Raw genomic sequence first — 22,830 nt, 5'->3', positions numbered from 1 at the left:
TATTCCTCAGAAAAGGAAAGCTCCTTTTCCCATCTACCCCAGCTCATCAAGCTGCATCAGGACTGAGTGTGTCCTCTTCCCTGTGGCTCATCAAGGCAATATTGTCAGGCAGATGTGACTGAAGCTGGGAAGTGAGTCTGTGTCATATGTGCTCTCCACTTCCCTTACTAGGGAACCCACATGAAGCAAAGCTGCTCATGTACTACCTCTTTGTAGGGATTCCAGGTCCAGTTCATGATCGTCCTTGGTTGATAGAGCTCCACAGGAAGACCAAAAGCCAACTAACCAGGTTGGGGGGGAAGGGGAGGCAAGAGGAACATGCTGACACTGATAGGCTTGGACTTTTTTAGTTGGAAGTCTTTTTACTACTATTCTAATCTCTTCCTTCTTTATAGATTTAGGTTCTTGGTTTTTGGTTTTTTTTTTTTTTGGTTTAGGTCTAAATGAATAAAAAAAAAGTCATACTTTTTTATTTATTTAAGCAAAATATAGTATAGGCTTTTAATATTTTCACATATAATATTCTGTATTTCTTTAGTGTCTATTGTAATGTTTCCCTACTTATTGTATTCTGCTAATGTGCCCTTCTTTTGGTTACTTGGGCTAAGGATCTGTTAACTTTATTTACCTTGTCCAAGAACCATCTCTGTTTTCTTCAAACACACAAGCCTAGCTCCAGGCCCAAGGGTGAGTCCCATTTGTGTGAAAATAAACTTACCAGTGTAAGTTGCTTTTTCCCTTTGTCTTCACATTCTCCAGACAACTACAATCTAAAGACCTAGTTTCAAATCTATATCCATAAGCCCTCCTTCTAGGTGAACTCCTTTTACCTAGCCTAGCTTTAAACTGTGGTTTGGGAGCCATCTTTCCTTGGTGGTGTTAAATAGCTCATCTACATAGTTTACCTGATCTAGCTCAGTCATACATATTCTGTACTGGCTTAATCTAAAAAATGCCAGATTATCACATCAGATACCTGACCAAAGAAAGAAGTCCACATGAGGAGAGCAGATCGCAGAAACAAAAACTGTGTAACTGCTCCAAATAACACGTCCTCCAGCAAATCCGCTACTCTCATAGAAGTGTTTTCTAAAGAGAACTACCTAGGCGAACCCAGGACACAGTCATAAACTTCATCAAAGAATTCAAGGAATTTAAAGAAGATACAGGCAAATACTTCATTGAGCTGTAATAGAGCATCAATAAATGTTTGAATAATAATGTCCAAAAATTTTAATAAAGGAAAGAATAAAGATAATTCATTATTTGAAAAGTGAATTCAATAGATAGACACATTGAAAGGAACACAAGCTGAAATAAAGATGGAATTAGAAAACTCAGTAACCTAATTAGAAAACTCAGGGAAGATTCTTACAAGTAGAATGAATCAAACAGAGTATAGTATATGAAGTCATGAAGATAAATTTGAGGACCTTGATAAGATAAACAAAATAAAAATCTTTAAAAGGCAATGGATAGGGAAATATACAAGAAATATGAGACACTATCAAAAGACCAAATCTTCTTATAACAAGCATGGAAGAGAGAGAAGAAACAAAGGCCAATGGCATAGACCATATGCTTAATAAGATCATAGAAGAAAACATTCTTGAGCTAATGAAATGCACACCCATATAGATACAACACAGAGAACCCCAACTAGACAAGACCAAAAATAAAAACAAAAATAAACAAAACCAAAACCAAAACAAAACAAAACAAAAATGCCACCATTTTGCATATCACAGTTAAAACACTAAATGTATAGAACAGAGAAAATTATAAAAAGCAGTAAGAGAATAAACATAGACCACACATAAAGAAAATATATTGGGATAACACCTAATTTGTCAATGGAAACTCAGAAAATTCAAAAAGCCTGAAGTGATACAGTCCAAGTTCTATAAGACTGTGACTGCTAATCAAGACTATCTGTCATACTTAAAGGAAAAAGAAACACTTACAATCATATCAATGATATCAGCCTAAAAATTACATGTGCAAAATGGATTCCTCTAAATAGAATACTGGAAGCAGTATTTTTAACAGAAGAGAGAAATAAGCACAGTAAAGAGATTCAGAAAATAAAACCCTAATTTAACCAGAAAAAATAAACAAACAAACACAGAATGAAGAACACAAATGGTCCAAAACACAAAGCCATCAAAGTGGCTGCAATCTACACACCCTTCGGTAATTCTAAATCTTAATCACATCAACTCTTCAATCACAAAACACAGGAGAATTGATTGGGTTAAGAAACTAAATCTATCTCTTTGTTGTCTACAAGAAACTCAGTTTAGCTTAAGAGATGTATTCTATCCTAAAATAAAGGATGAAAAAGAATTATAAGCAAAGAGTACTAAGAAACAAACAGGTATTGTCATCATACTTTCTGACAAAATAGACATTAAATGAAGATTAATCAGAAGGGACAAAGAAGGGCACTTGGTTCTAATTAAAGAGTCAGTTAATCAGGAAAATATCACAGTATTCAACAGATATGCAGAAAACTCTGGGTCACCCAATTTCACAAAAAGCACATCAACGAAACAAACTCAAATCTAATAGCAAAAAATTAGTAAAACTCAAGGCAAACATTAATGAAGCAGAAACAAGAAAACCTGCACAAAGAATCAGTGAATCTAACTGATCTTTTGAGAAGATAAATGAGACAGAAAAACACTTAGCCCAATTAATGGAAAGAAAGAAAGATATGATCCAACTCAGAAATAAACAGTGAAACATTACAACAGCCACCAACAAAATTCAAAATATTATAATTGAAATTTTAAAATCCTATCCTCCAGTAAATTAGAAAAACTGAAATAAATGGGTGAGTTTATAGCTTTATACAAACTACCAAATTTACCCCCAAAATTGATAACATCCTGAACAGACACATAACACAAAACATGAATAAAAAGCTTTTTGATTAAAAAAAAAAAAGTCTTTCTGTTTCTGGGATACCAATGCTCCCGAGTGAAGTGTCCCAGAAGCAGAAAGTAGAAAAACACACAAGGTATATACTCACTTATAAGTGGATACTACACATATAATATAGAATAAACATACTAAAATCTAAAGTACACCTAAAGAAGCTAAGCAAGAAGGAGGACCCTGGGTAAGATGATCAATCATCACTCAGAAAGACAAATCAGATGGGCATTAGAAGAAGGAGAAAACAGGAAACTGGACAGAAGCCTACCATAGAGGGCCCCTGAAAGACTCTACCCAGCAGTGTATAAATGCAGATGTTGGGATTCATAACCAAACTTTGGGCTGAGTGCAGGAATCTTATGAAAGAAGGGGAAGGTAGTAAGACCTGGAGAGGACAAGAGCTCCATAAGGAGAGCAACAGAAACATAATATCTGGGCAAAGAGGTCTTTTCTGAGACTGATACTCCAACCAAGGACCATTCATGGATATAACCTAGAACCATTACTCAGATGTAGCCCATGGGAGCTCAGTATTCAAGTGGGTACCATAGTAAGGGGAACAGGGACTGTCTCTGACATGAACTCAGTGGCTGGCTCTTTGACCCACCCCTGAGTCGGGGAGCAGCCTTGCCAGGCCACAGAGGAAGACAATGCAGACAGTCCTGATGAGACCTGATAAGCTAGAGTCAGATAGAGGAAGAGGAGGTCCTCTCCTACCAGTGGACTTGGAGAGGGGCATGGGAGGAGATGAGAGAAGGAGGGTGGGATTGGGAGGGAACTGAGGAGCGGGCTACAAAATGGCTTTATTCATTTTGGGATACAAAATGAATAAACTGTAATTAATATAAAAATAAAATTTAATTAAACTAACAGAAAGAACATACAAACAAAACAAGCAAAATTCCCAGATGGATTTGTAGCAGAAGTCAACCTGAAACCAATATTTTGAGAATTTTTTTTAAGAGATAGAAGGAAAATACACCTTCAAACTCGTACAAAACAACAATTAACACCCAGACCAGTAAATACACTACAAAGAAAGGAAGCCACAGGTTAGGATCGCCAGTGAATACAGAAATAAAAATATTAAATAAAATCTAGGCCAAATCCAGGAATGTATCCAAAAGATCGTCCGTTATGACAATGTTGGCTTTATTCCAGAGATGCAGGGACTTTTAAACAAAAGTCAAAACTGTAATAAATCATACACATTGATTTAAAGAATTGATGTTTTCAGTTTTTAATAGTATCTTTGCTATTTGTCTGTTTTTCTAGGAGGCTCTGGCTCTTTATTAGGTTTGGGAAACCTGTAGGTAGATGTTTTCTGTGGTATGTGAGAACCAACATTCTTCTCGCCAGCCTGGAGCACCTCCTTCCCACCACTTTGATTTTTCTTCAGTTGTTTGCTGCATCTCTCCAAGATTTACAGTTGTTCTTACTGTGAAAGGGCAAAGGAGAATGAGTACAACTACAAGTTATAGATTATTTTTAGATATTAAACAAAAAATAAATCAGTATTGCTCCAAATCAGTGTTATCAACAACCACTCTCCATAATATTTTCCATTATCAGGCCTATATGTGCCAACCATAGGAGTGTTTTAATAATCCAAGCAAGTGCCATAACTTGGATGGAAACACTACAGTCTTAATTCATGTAGTTCCACTTAACCCTTCAATGTGAATCAAGCATTCGAATTTTTATAAATAACACCAAGTTCTGGCACATGCCGGTATACAAAGTCAATGAAGATGCGCTCCACATCATTTTATTGAAAATTTGATGGTAGAGCCTGGAAAGAAGAGCAGAGTACATTCTCGAAAACACAAAGCTTAGCTAACCCGATCACTTTACTTTTTAAAAGCTCCTTATAATTGGGAAGAGATATTCTTTTAGAGACACACATGCCTCATGTACATACAAACAAACATCTTTAATTGGAAAAGAAAAACATGACACCACATACAGTATATGCGGAACAGGTAAATTCATAGTGTTTGATAATGAAATGTTTGATCAATGGAATTCAATGATAAATTTACATTAATGTTACTTACAGAAAGTGTTAGTATCTAAGATAGCTCAAATAAAAGTAAAACATTAAAAAAATAATTTGAAATAGTTTTATAAGTCATAACTTCACTTCAAACGCATTCAAGCTAACAGGTTACCTGTGTAATACTTCAGACCTGGATTTAAACTTTATATTCCCCTAGGAGATTCTAAATCAAAAGGAATGAGATATTTAATGAAGGCAACATAATTACTAAGTATTTAATCACTTATACTATTTCTAACCTTAAAATGCACACCCATAAAGCTAAAATGTTCATTATCTTAGTTTATAGAGCATTATTTTGTCAGTAGATTGAAGAAGTTTTGCTCTAACCAAGGACATGAAATAGAGTAAATCATTACATGGTTGCTATTAAGTTTCAAGGCAGTTATTTTATTTCAATTACTCTGCTTATAAGAACTAACTACAAGGCTATTTTTAAGAACAGAAATCAAAGTGGGTTCAGTGCACACCTCAAGCTATACACCTGAGATGTAAACATTTTCATGAATGAAATTATCAGTTTGCCGACTTTCAGTTTAAACTGCCTCTATCTAATAACAATATTTTAAGTCTCATCAGTTCTGTCTTCTGTTTATGGTGTCACAGAATGCTTAAGAAAGGAGTTGCTAGAGTCACAACTGATTCAGATTAGAAGATACATATATAATGTTTCCAGGTCAGCACAGTTTCTTAGGATTCTTATTTCCACACCTAGAAAAAGAAGCTGGAGAGATGGCCCCGCTGTTACTGGCGAGGCTTACAACCCAAAAGAAACAGGTGTTTTAATACACACGAAAAATCACACAAAACTTTCTTTTATTCTAGAAACATTTTGAGAAGTATTTAAGAATAGGTGTGCATAGAAAGTATGGTGAGTGATAGAAGCATGCGTTTGGCTGTCGAATGCAGGCAAAGGTCTGTGGCTGACAACACAGGAAAACCAAATGCAATAATCCTCCCCGTTCTCTTCACACAAACAGCTGCTGATGGGCAGATGGGAAGGGCAGTTGTGTGGGGTGCAGGTGATTACTGCCCAAACTGCAGGCCGTCAGGTTGTTTTTCTCTCCACCAGAGCACTGTCCATTAACTTTCCTAAGAGCCAAAAGCAAAAGGAGAGGAATTTGTGAAGTTGCTAGCCCATCTGGCTGGTAGTGAGTTAATCTGTGTCTGAGCAGCAGGTAGCACCAGCCAGTCTGTCTGTTGGGGCTGTTAGTAACCCAGGGGCAGATCACAGAACAGCAGGGAAGGGGATCAACTCAGCCTGCAAATGCAGTCAGGAATGTGGCAGGAAATTATTTCTGAAAACACACTTTGCAGCATAAGGACTGCCATCAGAGGCTACATGACAATCTAGCCGCACCTCACCCTGGCAATTACCCAGAGCTATACAGAAAGGTGTGAATTTAAGTTATAGGCATAGATGCATTGTGCATGTGATTTTTCTTTTCGCATAGCAGCTTGCATTAAGATAATTATTTGGTCTGTCCCTTAAAATAAGATATATATATATATATATATATATATATATATATATATATATATATATGTGTGTGTGTGTGTGTGTGTGTGTGTGTGTGTGTGTGTGCAGAAATATTTTTAAATTATGGAATGAAAAGAAACTGATCTAAGCTAGTTATACTAGTGAAGGGTATGAGTCTCAAAAGAATTGTGAAAAACCATTCAACTGATGGATAGCTAAGAGGAAGATGGCTCTAAATGGAAATACTTTTAATGAAATAGAAAACTAGAGAGAAAAAGTAAAATGTAGCTTAATATTAGCTTGAAAACACTAAGAGAAGTCTAAGTTAAACATGAGAAATTAAAGAGCCAACTTCATCATCTACCTGTCTATCTAGCTATCTATGTATCTATCTATGTATCTATTTATCTGTCTGTCCATCTACCATCTATATCTATAATCTATTTATGTAAGATTTATCTGTTATTTATCTTTCCTTCTATCATCTATAATCTATTATCTATCATCTATGTATCATCTGTTCATCTATTTATCATCTATCTGTCTGTCTGTCTATTAACCTACCCCCCTACCTACTTACCTACCTGTCTTTTTCCTGTCTATTTTAACGTGAAGTCTAATGTTAAGATTTGGCATATTCTCATGTTCAGAGGATTAAAGTTAAGGTACTTACAAAAATTAACTGGACCAAGAAATCTGCTTACATGTAGTCTTTTTGTTACTTGACCATGAAAGTAAAGCAAATAATTTTACTAGACTTACTCATATTAAAACAGTCAGGGCATTGCTTTCATATTTTACATAATGAAGAGAAAGTTCAAAGAGATAAAATCTTCAATGAGTAAAAATGAAAGTTGATTTAAAGGGATCACCTCTGCTTTCAGGACCATATGTTTTAGATGATTTAAAATGTTTTCACAGAAAATTCAACTTATGGGCTGGAGAAATGACTAAGCTGTTTAAGGCTCACAACCAAAAATATAAGAAAAGTCAACTTTGTCCCTACCAACACCCCTGTTCCCATGAATGATTACAATAATTAGACTCTTTTTTTGGGGGGGGAGGAATACTGACCTCAGGACACATATATGAGGAATGTTACATTTTTGCAAAAGAATTGAGTGCCACATACACACAGTGTAATTTTTCCCAAGAAATACTAAAAGATGTACAGAAACTTATCCGAGATGGCACTGGTGTATCACTAGCTGTTGTATAGATTTAGATCAAGAAGACTATCTGTATGACCTTCACTAGCAAGTGTATAACACTAGGAACAAATGTGTCTAGGAAATCTCAACTGTTACTTCTATATGAACGCAATCTTTTGAACTTGTCTTTACTAGCAAAGATCTTTAGAATATTCTCTGTAGTGGATAGCTAATCAAGAAGGGCCAAACCTGTTCTCAAGCGTGCAGGTAAAATTCATCTTTCTGTTTCTAAGGTCTGTGGCTTTTGGTCTTAGTGCATATTGTTCATTTTCTGTGAGGTCGCTCCAATCAAAATTCTTATTGTTACTTAAGGAAGACACGGAAGGCAAAATGGTCTGTGAAGAAGGACTTGGAGTTTTATATAATAAACAAAACAAAACAAAACTAAACTAAACAAAACAGAGAGATAGATTTTCCAGGGAGATGAAAATTTCCAGAATGTTTCTGGAGGAACAATGTAAAATAGTATGACAGTGAATTTTATTTATATTACTTCTGACCTCCATACAGAGAACTCATGGAATATAACATTTAAGATGTGGTAACTTCATAAAAATTTTATGACTAAAACGACAGTAAGCTCAGAGACATGAGCACTTGAGAAAAGACTCATGATTTTCCAGCCTAGAAAAGGACAACAGTAACAAAACTCTAGTCTTTTTTTTATTCTGTTTTTCTTTTAATTAATTCAATTTGCATCTTGGTCATAGGCCTATCTCTCTTCTCCTTCCTGTATTATCCTCCCTCCTTTATCCCCTCTCCCTTATTCCTTAAAATAGTGGAGACCCCTACCCAGACACCCCAGCTCATCTATTCACATGAGGACTGAGTTCAGTCTTCCTCCCCTGTGGCCTGGTAGGGAAGTCCCATCAGGGCTAATGGTAAAAAAGCAGAGAACATAGTCCATGTCAGAGATAACCCCCATTCCCCTAACTAGTGAGCCCATATGAAGCCTAAGATGCCCACTGTACTTGTCTTCTTGGGGTCTATACATTGTAGTCTATCCTGTACTATAGGACTAAAATCCACTTATAAGTGAGTATATACCATGTGTGTCTTTCTGTGTCTGTGTTACCTCACTCAGGATGATCTTTTCTAGTTCCATCCATATTTTTGTTTGTTAGCCATGAAAGTAATATAACTAACTTCTCAAGATGTACCCATGGCAGAACAGCCAAAGGCTTCAGAATAATGCTTGCATTTACTTTAATGTCTAGTGCTAAGTCAGGTATACATGTTTTAGAGAAAACATTGATGTGTTTTAGGTAAATGGAACTCATGCATCTTTTCAAACATGGGAAGCTTGTGTTTTATTTACAAATACATTGTTTTCTATTTATATATAACCCTGGAAAGTATGAAACTACATCACTAACATGAGTCACAATCACATCTGTCTATTTTATGATGTGCAGGTTACACAGCAATACCTCATTCGATCTGTATTTTTTTTTTTATTTTTACAATAATCCTTTTTCTTTAAATCTTGGTAATGTTTGCAGAGACAATTTTTCTGTAAGAGAGAAAAACTGAGATATTAAAGTAATAAACTCCAGTTCTCCTAGTTTATAGCAACTGTTTCAAGAACATGATGTCCATTCTCTGTCACTTTTTAAAATATTTTTAAATTATGTGTATATGTATATATCTGTGTATGGGTATGTGACTTGTGTAAATGCAGGTACCTGAGGAGTCCAGAAGAGGGAATTGGATCCCCTGAAGCTGGAGTCAGAGGCAGTTAAGAGCTGCTGACATGGGTTCTGGAATAAAATTTGAGTCTTCTGCAACAATTGCAAGTGCCCTTAACTGCTTGCCTGTCTCTCCAGCCCTCTAAATTACATCTAAAAATTAACTTCACAATAATATGAATATAATTCAAATTGACAGCACTCTGCCCATTTCTATTCCTGAATCCTAAAAGCAATGACACGTAACTCATTTTGTTATTTATTGTTAATTACTTCCATTCTGTTGTAACCCAAAATGTTAGAATATTTAAATTATATAACCTACAAGTATTTCTGAATATGACTGTGTTGGTGTTTTACAGTTCTTTTTTAAGCATATTTATAATTATTAGCTCTTCTCTGTAGGAGTTATGAGCAAATATGAAAATATACATATGGTTATTATTCTCTTAACAAATCTATGTTAACCTACACAAACCTTCCAAATATATGTGTGTACATTTTTTTATCCCCCAATAGTAACCATCTGTGGTGATATGATAGTATACATGAGTGACCCCAAAAATTCAACCAGAGAACTCCTTCAGCTGATAAACACCTTCAGCAAAGTGGCAGGATACAAAATCAACTCAAAAAAATCAGAAGCCCTCCTATATACCAAAGACAAAAAGGCTGAGAAAGAAATTAGGGAAACAACACCCTTCACAGTAGCCACTAATAACATAAAGAACCTTGGTGTGACTCTAACCAAGCAAGTGAAAGACCTGTTTGAGAAAAACTTCAAGTCTCTGAAGAAAGAAATCGAAGAAGATATCAGAAGATGGAAAGATCTCCCGTGCTCATGGATTGGTAGGATTAACATTGTGAAAATGGCCATACTGCCAAAAGCAATCTACAGATTCAATGCAATTCCCATCAAAATACCAACTCAATTCTTTACAGACCTTGAAAAAAAGATTCTCAGCTTCATATGGAGAAACAAAAAACCCAGAATCTCCAAAACGATCCTGTACGACAACAGATCATCTGGAGGTATCTCCATTCCTGATCTCAAGCTGTACTACAGGGCAACAGTAATAAAAACTGCATGGTATTGGCATAGAAACAGAAAGGAGGATCAATGGAACCGCATAGAAGACCCAGAAATAAATCCACACACCTATGAATACTCGATATTGGACAAAGAAGCCAATTCCATTCAATGGAAAAAAGACAGCATCTTCAACAAATGGTGCTGGACCAACTGGATGTCTACATGCAGAAAAATGAAAATAGATCCATATTTATCACCCTGCACAAAACTAAAGTCAAAGTGGATCAAGGACCTCAACATAAAACCAGATACCCTAAATCAATTGGAAAAAAAAGTGGGGAACAGCCTAGAACTCATTGGCACAGGAGACAACTTCCTGAACAGAACACCAACAGCACAGGCTCTAAGAGCAACAATCAATAAATGGGACCTCATGAAACTGAAAAGTTTCTGTAAAGCAAAGGATACCGTCATCAAAACAAAACGACTGCCTACAGATTGGGAAAGAATCTTCACTAACCCTTTATCTGACAGAGGACTAATATCCAGTATATACAAAGAACTTGGATTGAAAAGCAACAATCCAAGTAATCCAATTAAAAAATGGGGAACAGAGCTAAACAGAGAATTCTCGACAGAGGAATATCGAATGGCAGAAAAACACTTAAAGAAATGCTCATCCTCATTAGCCATCAGGGAAATGCAAATCAAAACGACCCTGAGATATCACCTTACATGCATCAGAATGGCCAAGATGAAAAACTCAAGTGATAACACATGCTGGAGATGTTGTGGAGAAAGGGGAACCCTCCTCCACTGCTGGTGGGAATGTAAACTGGTACAACCACTCTGGAAGCTATCTGGCGCTTCCTAAGACAAATAGGAATAGTGCTTCCTCCAGACCCAGCTATACCACTGCTAGGTATATACCCAAAGTTTGTTCAAGTACACAAAAAGGACACTTGCTCAACCATGTTTATAGCAGCTCTATTTGTAATAGCCAGAACCTGGAAACAACCCAGATGTCCATCAACGGTGGAATGGGTACAGAAATTGTGGTATTTTTATACAATGGAATACTACTCAGCAATCAAAAAGGAGGAAATCATGAAATTTGCAGGCAAATGGTGGGATCTAGAAAAGATCATTCTGAGTGAAATATCCCAGAAGGAGAAAGACAAACATGGGATATACTCACTTATATAGACCTATAAGATATGATAAACATAATGAAATCTATACACCTAAAAAAGATAATCAATTGAGCGGACATGGGTTAAGATGATCAATCCTCGTTTAGAAAGACAGATGGGATGTGCATTGAACGTATGACAGGAGTCTACTGAGTGCATCTGAAAGACTCTAACTAGCAGTGTTTTCAAAGCAAAGACTCATGACCAAACCTTTGGCAGAGTACAGGGAATCATAAGAAAGAAGGGGACTTAGTCTGATGGGGAAAGGATAGGAGCTCCACAAGGACCAAATATATCTGGGCACAGGGTCTTTTCTGAGACTGACATTCAACCAAGGACCATGTATGGATATAACCAAGAACCTCCACTCAGATGTAGCCTGTGGTAGCTCAGTAACCAATTGGTTTCCCAAAGTGAGGGGAACAGGGACTATTTCTAACAGGAACTCAATGACTGGCTCTTTGGTCTCCCCACCCCCGAAGGGAGGAGCAGTCCTGTTAGGCCACAGAGGAGGGCTTTGCAGCCAGTCCTGAAGATACCTGATAAAACAGGATCAGATGAATGGGGAGGAGGTCCCCCCATCAGTGGACTTGGAAAGGGGCACGGTGGAGATGAGGGAGGGAGGGAGGGACTGGGAGGGAATGAGGGATCGGGACACGGCTGGGATACAGAGTTAATAAAATGTAACTGATAAAAAAATAAAAAATAATAAATAAATAAATAAATAAAAAGTAACCATCTGTGGAATTTGGTCTTTGCTTACCCTGCACAAAGTTTTATATCTCTCTACTATACATTACTCTAAACCTTAAAGGAAAATGCATTTTAGAACTCAGTAGTTTGGGGAGATAAAGACACATACATTATCAGAAACCCTGGAATTTATTAGAATTTACAACGTTTCTCATAAGTTGAAACATTCTTGTAAAGATGCTTTACATGGAACATCATAATGCATGCATTGCCTGAGTATGGTGCACCACGTTGCTCAGGTTCTGTTAATTAATTAATTAATTAAGTAAGTAAATTAATTCAGCTAAATTTTGGCAGCCAGGTGTTCATGGATCAGGGGGAAAGCTGATTTCTTAATCCTCTTAGATTTGGAAGTCGTGACTCAGTGACTATGGAAGTATACGAGAGAGCAAATTCTAATAAGGTATTTACTGCAGTCAGTCCTTGCTTTGGAGGTGCAGTGTGTCTCAGTCCCTTCCACTCTCTGGGGAGACTTCACTTTGCAAAGACCCTCTTTCCAATGTCTTCCTATACATCTAGGCTTTCTGGTTATAAAAAGCTCATCCTGTGTGCCCCGACATGCTAACTATGCATGTTGGCTAACTGAATAAAGAGCCTATCAATAATCTACTTATGTCCCTTTGTCTGTATAACTGTCCGACATATACGGTATTCAAAGCTGTATTTACGCTCATGTTGATGCTGGTCAGGATTTCCATTATTTCAAGCCATTTATTTAACTGCATCGAATTTGTCCACCCTAATGCACTCCTATCAGCTAGAACCTTCCAGATGTTGCCTCTGTGTGTGACGTCAACCCAAACCACCATGCAGTTCCCCACACATATTAAACTGCTCCTCCATCAGCTCTTCATCTTTGAAAACCCGTTGAAGCGTATTGCTCACTATTGCACCTTATATTTTGTTTGGAATGTAAAAAGCAGAGTTTTGTTGAAATATAAACGTATGCATTTATCTTATGAAGAATGAGCATAAGTACATCTATATATTTAACATTCCAGCATATTAACTTTCAAAAGTAAAACCCCTAAACAAAAACTTCTAAGGCTCATATCATCCAGAAGCAAAGTGCCGAGGTGCAGGATGTAAATTATCACAATTTTAAAGTGTTTGCAAGTTCTACACAGAATGCAGCACACATGAAATAAGAATGCATATGCACTCTGAAAATATGAGTAAATGAAGCAACCTCCAACATTCTCATGAAAAAAAATCTAAATGGGACACTGACTGTACCTTCTAGCAATGGTGGATATCTCATTTGATCCCACAGTAAGAAAGCATGAATGATTAAGACTCACAAAATTGTAAAATATAGTCACCAGCTTAGCATATATGCATCTTATCATAACTTGCTATATAACTTAAATATGTGCAATATACTCTATGTATCTTTCAAACTATAGTTTAAAACCAATATAATCCAGCAAAACTAAAAATTCTTACATGTTGCCACTTATTATTTATAGTAATCAGCAAATTCCTGAGTTCCCCACTATATGGTTAAGTCCATTTCAAGGGATGAATTATTGTAGTTATTCAGAAAAAGAGGCAGTTTCATTGAAGTAGTGCTAAGAGAGAGAGAGAGAGAGAGAGAGAGAGAGAGAGAGAGAGATGATAGAGAATTTGTTTCTTTGTTCATTCCTCTGTTGATAGACATGCTGTTGAATTTTTTTTCCTTGAACAAGGAGCGGCATCCACTCCTCTTTTTATGCCTATATCAAACCAAGGAACAATTTCGCCAAAGTGTATCTTGGTGAATCAGCTAGTTCATCAGACTTATTCACAGAGCAATGGATGAGGACTTATGGGCAGAGTGTCAGTAATCTCAAAACAACTGCGTTGGAAGGTCTGCGCCTAGCAGGGATGACAGACTCCCAATGGCTGTGTAGAGGGAATCCTCTTCTCTCATTCTTCCCTACCTCTACACTCAAACCTTTCCCAGAGACTCCAAAGCCACATGCACTCAGGGCGGAATTGTACTCAGCTGATTGACAGGAGCGGTTAGAGTGACCCTCCCCATCCCCTCGTTCTCAGAAGGTACAGCAACAGTGAAGAGCCCAGCTGTGCTGATCTCTAACTCAGCAGTGTGTGGCTCATCCAACACGCTGTACAACGGACATGCAGGCTAATTTCATAATGTGGATGTGGCCAAGAGCACTGGAGTAAGCTGGAATGTGCAGTTATCTTGGTAGTACGGGGCTTGGATTCCTTTAGATCTGCTTGGTTATAATGAAGAACAGAAGTATGTTTTCAGATCAATGGATGGAGGTGCATATCATGTTATAAAGTGAAATAGACTAGACTGAATACCTAAATATCTTGGATTGGCTCATCTAGGAATGTGTGTCTAGGAGTATGTGTATGCTTGTGTATGAGAGAGAGAGAGAGAGAGAGAGAGAGAGAGAGAGAGAGAGAGAGAGAGAGAGGAGGAGGAGGAGGAGAGATGGAGAGACAAAAAAAGAGTAGAAGGAAAGCGTTTTAGAAGAGAAAGGGGCCTAATTGGGGGAAAGGAGAAAAAGGGAGAAGTTATAATGCAGGTAAATACTATCAGAATTTTATGAAATGTCAATGAAACTTGTCATTTGTTAAATGTTTCTATATTCATAACTGAGGCAAAAAATTCCATTGATTTTGCTCCATTTTCATAGCTCCAGAGTCTTCTTTCCTCACTTAGAATGGCCAGAAGTAGCTTTTCTTTTCACAATGATGTATTCTAATTATGAATGCCTACCTCTTTTTTTATCTACATGTCAGGCCAGAAGTATCAGGGAACTAATTTCCAGGAATATTGCTCTACCAGGTATTAATAAGTATTGTTGTGTAAATATATCACTGAGTGGATCTAATGCTAATGTCTCTTCTGCCTGTCAGTAAAGTCATCCCTATGATAAGACAGCCCAGGTATATGAAGAAGCCGTTGCATCATTCTTTTTTATTTTTTTAACCAAAAATCTCTATTTCTTACTACTTTCATCTCAGTCTTACTTCAAAAAAATCTCTTTAATATGCTAGTTTTTTAATGTGTAAAATATAAATAGAAAATTTATATTCTTCTCTACACAAAGATTCTCTCTTTCTCCTCCTGCTAACTTCTACTTTGCAATTATATTTGAGTTCTAATGGTTAAAGTTAAAAGAATCCAGTCTGGCAAACTGGTTCAGTGAGTATGGGTAAAGGTGCTTGTCTCTAGGTCTGACCATATGCACTCTATCCCTAGGACCCACAAGGTAGAAGAAAAGAACCAAACCCTCTAGGTTTTCCATCTCTCTCTCTCTCTCTCTCTCTCTCTCTCTCTCTCTCTCTATATATATATATATATATATATATATATATTAGCACTACTTCAATGAAACTGCCTCTTTTCCTGAATAACTACAATAATTCATCCCTTGAAATGGACTTAACCATATAGTGGGGAACTCAGAAATTTGCTGATTACTATAAATAAATTAATTACTATAAATAAATGTAATTGTTTAAAGTGTGTTTTTTAATATTTTTCATCAAAATTACTCCCAAGTCCCTCATGATTAAACTTGATACTCATATTTTTTACTTGATAATACAACCATTTGAACACAGCCAGTAGAATACTGTTTAGTACCTGGGATCAAAGTTAAGTACCAAAGTATTATAGAATTTACTCATTCCTTTCATACCTTGAATACAGTTTCATATTAATTGTATCTCTATTCTTCATTCCTCAGCTTATGAAGGCGCGGAAAATTCCTAATTGGAATGTAGCCCGTAATTATAGTTTATATAGATACATTTTATTAACTATGCCAACTGTCATAACTACTAGATATTTAATTTCAAAACAGAACTTGAACAAGACACTGAATACACACGGCACTAACGGATGTCAGAATGTTTACAGTTCTCCGATGTGACTTGTGTGGGTCAATGATTCTTTTAAACTTTTCTTTCTGTAGAAATAAAGTTTGTAAACTCAGGACCTACGTACTATGAATCTACACATGTTCAAACCGTGAAGTGTTCTATGTGTCAGTCCTTACATTTATATTATTTCTTTCAGTAGCTACTTGGCTGCTATGGATTTTTGTATGGGTAAAAGATATGCTGAGACAGATTGAAATATTTTAACTCAAGCTTCAGCTTCATTTGCACATACCACCTGTCCAGAAGGTGACATCAGCAGCATGATCTGTTCCCTAAGAATTATCAATACACTTGGATGCAGGCACATCCTAGAGCAACATTTCAGTGTCAAATATTTGACTCCTATACAGACATCTAGAGGATTCTTCTTAATCACAATGTTCTAAACCTAAGGTACACAAGTCACCATCCACACCAAAGCTCACAAAGATAAGAAAAATGTAGTTTGCTGCTAATATTTTTAAAAGCTAAGGTGAAAGATTTTTGTTTTGTTTTGTAAATAACATAAAAATCCCAACAGATACCAGCAGAGCAGTACTGTGCAGGCTGTAAGAGAGCATCTCGGAGAGACTGGAAAGTGTCAAGAACCTGGATCTACCTCAAAACATCAACTGCTCAGCTAATTATAATATTACTAACTAAACACCCTTTTTAAGAAAATTGATAAAATTTAAGTGCACAAAACTGTATTGCTATAACATTACTTCATCTATGAGGTGGTATTCTCAATTAATAGTAGAATGTTATAACTAAAAGGTGTGTGCTATTAGCTCCAACAAAACAATAACACAATAAAGCGTAGAGAACAAGCCAACAAAAAGAAAATAGGGAATAAAAATGCCTTTGTTCAGTCTAAATGGAGAAACGAAAGGGTGGAATATAGGATAGATTGAAAAACATACAAGTGTTTGATTTAAACTTATCTGTATTAATAATTGTGTTAAATATGTTGTCAAGGAACTGGAGAGATGGCTCGGAGGTTAAGAGCACCGACTGTTCTTTCCAAAGGTCCTGAGTTCAATTCCCAGCAAACACATGGTGGCTCACAACCATCTATAACGAGATCTGGCACCCTCTTCTGGCGATCTGGTGTACATGCAAGCACACATTGTGTACATAATAAATAAATAAATCTTTAAAAATATGTTGCCAAAAGGCTAAAATTAGAAAATATTTTAAGAGTGTATAAAAAAACCAAACCACACAATACTACAATTAGCTAGTTTTCGATACAAGAAGGCAGGGAGAGAAAGGATGGTTCAATGGTGAAACCACATGGTGTTACCCTTATAGCGAACTGACTTCATTTTCCAGCATCCATGTTACTTTGCTCATAACTGCCTGTAACTCCAACTCTGGGATATCTCATTGCCTCTTCTGGCCTCAATGGACACTTCAACATGTGATGTGAGCACACACACACACACATACACACACACATTTAATTTTTTAAGATATAAAATGGTTAAAAAAATAACTAAGAATAAAAGGAAAGAAGACCCCCTGCTATCACTAATCTGAAGCCTGCTCGCTGGCTACAATTATTAACAGTAAAATTTCAGGCAAAGAATATTTCCATGCATGTTCCTTGGTTGGAATATGAGTCCCAGGGGAGACCCCTGTGTTCAAATTTTCTGGTTCTGTTGCTCTTCTTGTGGGGTTCCTGTCCTCTCCAGATCTTACTATTTCCGACTTCTTTCTTAAGATTCCATGCACTTTGCCCATCAGTTGGCCTTAAGTCTCAGTGTCTGCTTTGATAGTCTCTAGGGAAGAGCCTTTCAGAGGCCCTCTATGGCAGGTTCCTAGGTTGTTTCCTGTTTTCTTCTTCTGATGTCTATCCTCTTTGCCTTTCGGGATGGGGATTGAGCGTTTTAGTCAGGGTCTGCTGTCTTGATTAGTTTCTTTAGATGTTCAGGGTTTTAGTAGGCACGGAGATAACCTAGAACCCCTGCACAGATGTAGTCCATGAAAGCGTAGTATCCAAGTGGGTTCCATAGTATTGGGAAAAGGGACTGCCTCTGACATAATCTGATTGGCCTGTTCTTTGATCACCTCCCCCTGAGGGGAGAGCAGCCCTACCAGGCCACAGAAGATGACAATGCAGCCATTCCTGATGGGATCTGATAGACTAAGATCAGAAGGAAGGAGAGGAGGCCCTCCCCTATCAGTGGACTTGGGAGGGATGAGCAAGAAGAAGGGGGAGGGAGGGTGGAGCTGGAAGGGGAGGAGAGAGGGGCTTATGGGGGGATACAAAGTGAATAAACTGTAATTAATAAAAAATAAAAAAGATAAAAAATATTTCCAAAGATAAAGACTATCATACCCTATTTAAAATCATTTCAACCAACTGGATCTTTTCTGTTAGTACAGCAACAACGTCAGACAATTATCTCCACATAAGCAGATTTGAAACACCGTAAAATTGTAACACGCAACCATTAAAGCTTTCTGGGGAGTAAGGGATGTGTTAAAACTATGAACTGGATCCTGGGAGACAGAACAGCAGTTCAACGCACTTAGTGCTCTGTCAGAGGATCCAAGATCAGCTCCCAGTGACCTCTTCAGACAGCTCACAACCACTGGAACTGCAGTTCAAAGTGATCTGATGCCTCTTGCCTCTGTAGGGACCAGGATGCACGTGCATAAGTTAGCACACACAGAGAATTACATTTTGTTTTGAAGATCATGAATAATGAATAAATCATTAGCAAAGTTTGATTGCGTCTGTAGAAAGTACCAAGACGTCCGTAATAAAGATGAGAAACGGAACAACCCTGTAGGATTGTTATGTAAAAGTCATTTGCCTTTCCAATAACAGTAGCATGATCCCTTAAATTTATTATTTACAACATTGCTAACATTAACTAAACAATGTAAAAACCAAGAAGGTTCTTGAAAAAAATAAAATAAATACATCGACTGAGAAAGGAATAGACAAGCTAAATGGGATTTTATTGAATAAAATAATGAGTGTTGAACTTAAAAGTTTTCAGTAGCAAAACCTCAAACCTATGTGGTATGAATTGTACAAAAAAATACTTAAACTCTCTTTTAATAATGAAGAGGAAGAGGTATTTCACAACTCATAGTAAGAGTAAGTCAATATTACCTCAATAGGGAAATCAGAAAATTATAAGAAAAACAACAACAACAAAAAGAAAACTACCATTGTGATTAGTATACATGCAAAAATACTCTTTTTAAATCTTTATTTTTTATTTATTTTTATTTTTATTATTAGTTACATTTTATTAACTCTGTATCTCAGCTGTTTCCCCCTCTTTCATTCCCTCCCAATCACACCCTTCCTCCCTCATCTCCTCCCTGCCCCTTTCCAAGTCCACTGATTGGGGAGGACCTCCTCCCCTTTCATCTGACCCTGTTTTATCAGGTATCTTCAGGACTGGCTTCAAAGTCCTCCTCTGTGGCCTAGCAAGATTGCTTCTCCCTTGAGGGGTCGGGAGGTCAAAGAGCCTGCCATTGAATTCTTGTCAGAAATAGTTCCTGTTCTCCTTACTATGCGAAACCAATTGGTTACTGAGCTACCATGGGCTATATCTGAGCAGAGATTCTAGGTTATATCCATACATGGTTCTTGGTGGAGTGTCAGTCTCAGAAAAGATCCCTGTGCTCAGATATATTTGGTCCTTGTGGAGCTCCTGTCCTCTCCACATCATACTAACTCCCCCTGCTTTCATATGATTCCCTGCACTCTGCAGAAGGTTTGACTATGAGTCTTAGTATATGCTTTGATACACTGCTAGATAGAGTCTTTCAGAGGCCCTCTGTGGTAGGCACCTGTCCTGTTACTTGTTTTCTCCTATGTCCAATGTCCATCCCATTTGTCTTTCTAAGTGAGGATTGGTCATCTTACCCTGGGTCCTCTTTCTTGTTTATCTTCTTTAGGTGGATAGATTTCATTATGTTTATCATATCTTATAGGTCCATATAAGTTAGTATATACCATGTGTGTCTTTTTCCTTCTGGGATACTTCACTCAGAATGATCTTTTCTAGATCCCACCATTTGCCAGCAAATTTCATGATTTCCTCATTTTTGATTGCTGAGTAGTATTCCATTGTGTAAAAATACAATTTCTGTATCAGTTCTTCCGTTGATGGATATCTGGGTTGTTTGGCACAGGAGACAACTTCTTGAACAGAACACCACAAAGGTAGCCTATGGCAGTTTAGTATCTAAGTGGCCTCCACAGTAATGGGGACAGGGACTGTCTCTGACATGAATTAATTAGCCTGCTCTTTGATCACTTCCCCTTGAGGGGGGACCAGCTTTACCAGGCCACAGAGAAAGACAATGCAGCCATTCCTGATAAGACCTGATAGAGTAGGGTCAGAGGGAAGGGGAGGAGGACTTCCCTTATCAGTGGACTGGGAGAAGGACACAGGTGGGGAAGAGGGAGGGTGGGGTTGGGAGAGGAGGAGGAAGGGAGGTACAGGGGGCATACAAAGTGAATAAACTGTAATTAATAAAAATAAAAATAATTTTAAAAAAAGGGGAAAGAAGGTTTAACAATCTTGAAGTTATGTGTATTTGTGTTTGTGTATGTGCGTGTTTGTACACCTGAGTGAAGTACTTGAGGAGGCCAGAAGAAAGCTTCCAAACCCCTGGAGCAGTAGTTACAGGAAGATATGAACCGACTAACATTTGTGCTGTGAATCAAACTTGGGTCTTGCGCAAGGGCAGCAAACTTTAATCACTTCACCATTGCCCCAGCCTTGACATGTCACTGGGTATTTGTTCCCTCAGTTTTGACTCGGAGAATTCTTTGTGCAGAACACACTTTTTGTTTTCATTTTCACTTTGTGTTAATTAATGTGTGTGTGCCTGTGCTTGCACACGTGCACTCTTGGTTGTGTGTGGTATGTGTGTGTAACTCAGAGGACAATTTTCAGGAATCAGCTTTGTCCTTCCATGGTGGGTTCCATGGAAAGAACGCGGGTGGACAGTCTTGGGCAGCAAACAGTTCATCCACTAAGCCATTTTTCTGGCCAGGATCACAAACTCTTATCACATAAACAGCTTGCGAACACTTTATTGCGATCTGTGAATGTTTTTTAACATAACACTTTCTTAAATGTTGTATTGTTTTGATGAGTATTTGTGGTGGGTTAGTGAAAGCTGGCTTCTTATCCTTATTCTTCAAAGTGAGGCTGGTTTAGATGGTTTAATTCCTTTTATTTCCCTGTGAATTTGAAATCACAGCATCCATTACTGTCAGCGATATTTGTTTCTTAAACACTGAGCCTCCAGGCGCTAATATCATTTCTCCCTCCATTTATACTTTTCTCCTTTAATTATTCAGAAATGTGTTTTAATTTCAGCTAATGGGTCTTTCCCATATTCTGTCAGATTTGTCTATAAGCAGTTTGTATTTTATAGTTTGAGCAAAATTATTTCCTGTTCATCATTATAAGTTAAAGTAATTTAACCTTTAATTTTTTTGTTGTTTTCTTTTTAATTTATTTTTTATTAATTACATTTGTTCACTTTATATCCCAGCTGTAACTCTCTCATCTGTCCCCTCCCAATCCTTCCCTCCTTCATCTCTACCCATGCCCCTCCCCAAATCCAGGGATTGGCTATCAGGGTTGGCTATATTGTCTTCCTCTGTGGGCCTGTAAGGCTGCTCCCCAATCAAAGGGAGGTGATCAAAGATTCAGGCACTGAGTTTATGTCAGAGACAGTCCCTGTTCCCCTAATTAGGGAACCCACTTGGAGACTGAGTTGGCATGGGCTACATCTGTACAGGGGTTCTAGCTTATCGCCACACCTTGTCGTTGGTTGGAGTATCAGTCTCAGAAAAGAAAACTGGGCTCAGATATTGTGGTCCTGTTCCCTGTTTTCTCCCTCCTCTGATGTCCATCCTCTTTGCCTTTCTAAATGGGGACTGAGCGTACCTTTTAAAAAATGGACAATGATTTGAATCGACACTTCATCTTAAGGTTAGAAGGTGAGTAGTGATGCATGCAGAGGGTGGAGGAAGGGAGGGATTGGGACTGGAAGAAGGAGGGAACCACAGGGGGGATACAAAGTGAATAAAGTGTAATTAATAAAGAATTTAAAAAAAGAAGATGAAAAGTAAAGCCATAATGAGCTACCATTTCACACCCATAGGAATGCCTAAAATTATAAACATTAACCATATTAATTGATGACAAGGATATATACATAGAATTTTAAAAATATCTCTAGTGGGAAATGCTGTATTCATTTTGTAATGTGTTGCAGAATTTTTTTAAAGTATTAGATATATATTTATCTTATTATCCATTCTATTTGTACCAGGTGTTCTTATATTAGCCGATACATAAAAAATAATTACGTAAACACATTATAGACATTTGTAGTGCAAGCGAACCTTCTGATTCCCAAATGATAAAAATAAAACATAAAAATAATGAAGAAAAAAGCCAACAAAGAATACATACACTATTTCATTAATAAAAAAATCTAAAAAAAATTAAAAAAATAATCATGACAGCAAAATAGTGTCCTGGTAGAGTATGTGCATGGCGCAGAGGCTGTTCGGTTATAAAGGGACATGAG

The sequence above is a fragment of the Meriones unguiculatus genome, chromosome 17 (assembly GCF_030254825.1).
Source record: "Meriones unguiculatus strain TT.TT164.6M chromosome 17, Bangor_MerUng_6.1, whole genome shotgun sequence".
NCBI classification, from domain to species: Eukaryota; Metazoa; Chordata; class Mammalia; order Rodentia; family Muridae; genus Meriones; species Meriones unguiculatus.
Note: the sequence above shows the minus strand (reverse complement) of the source record.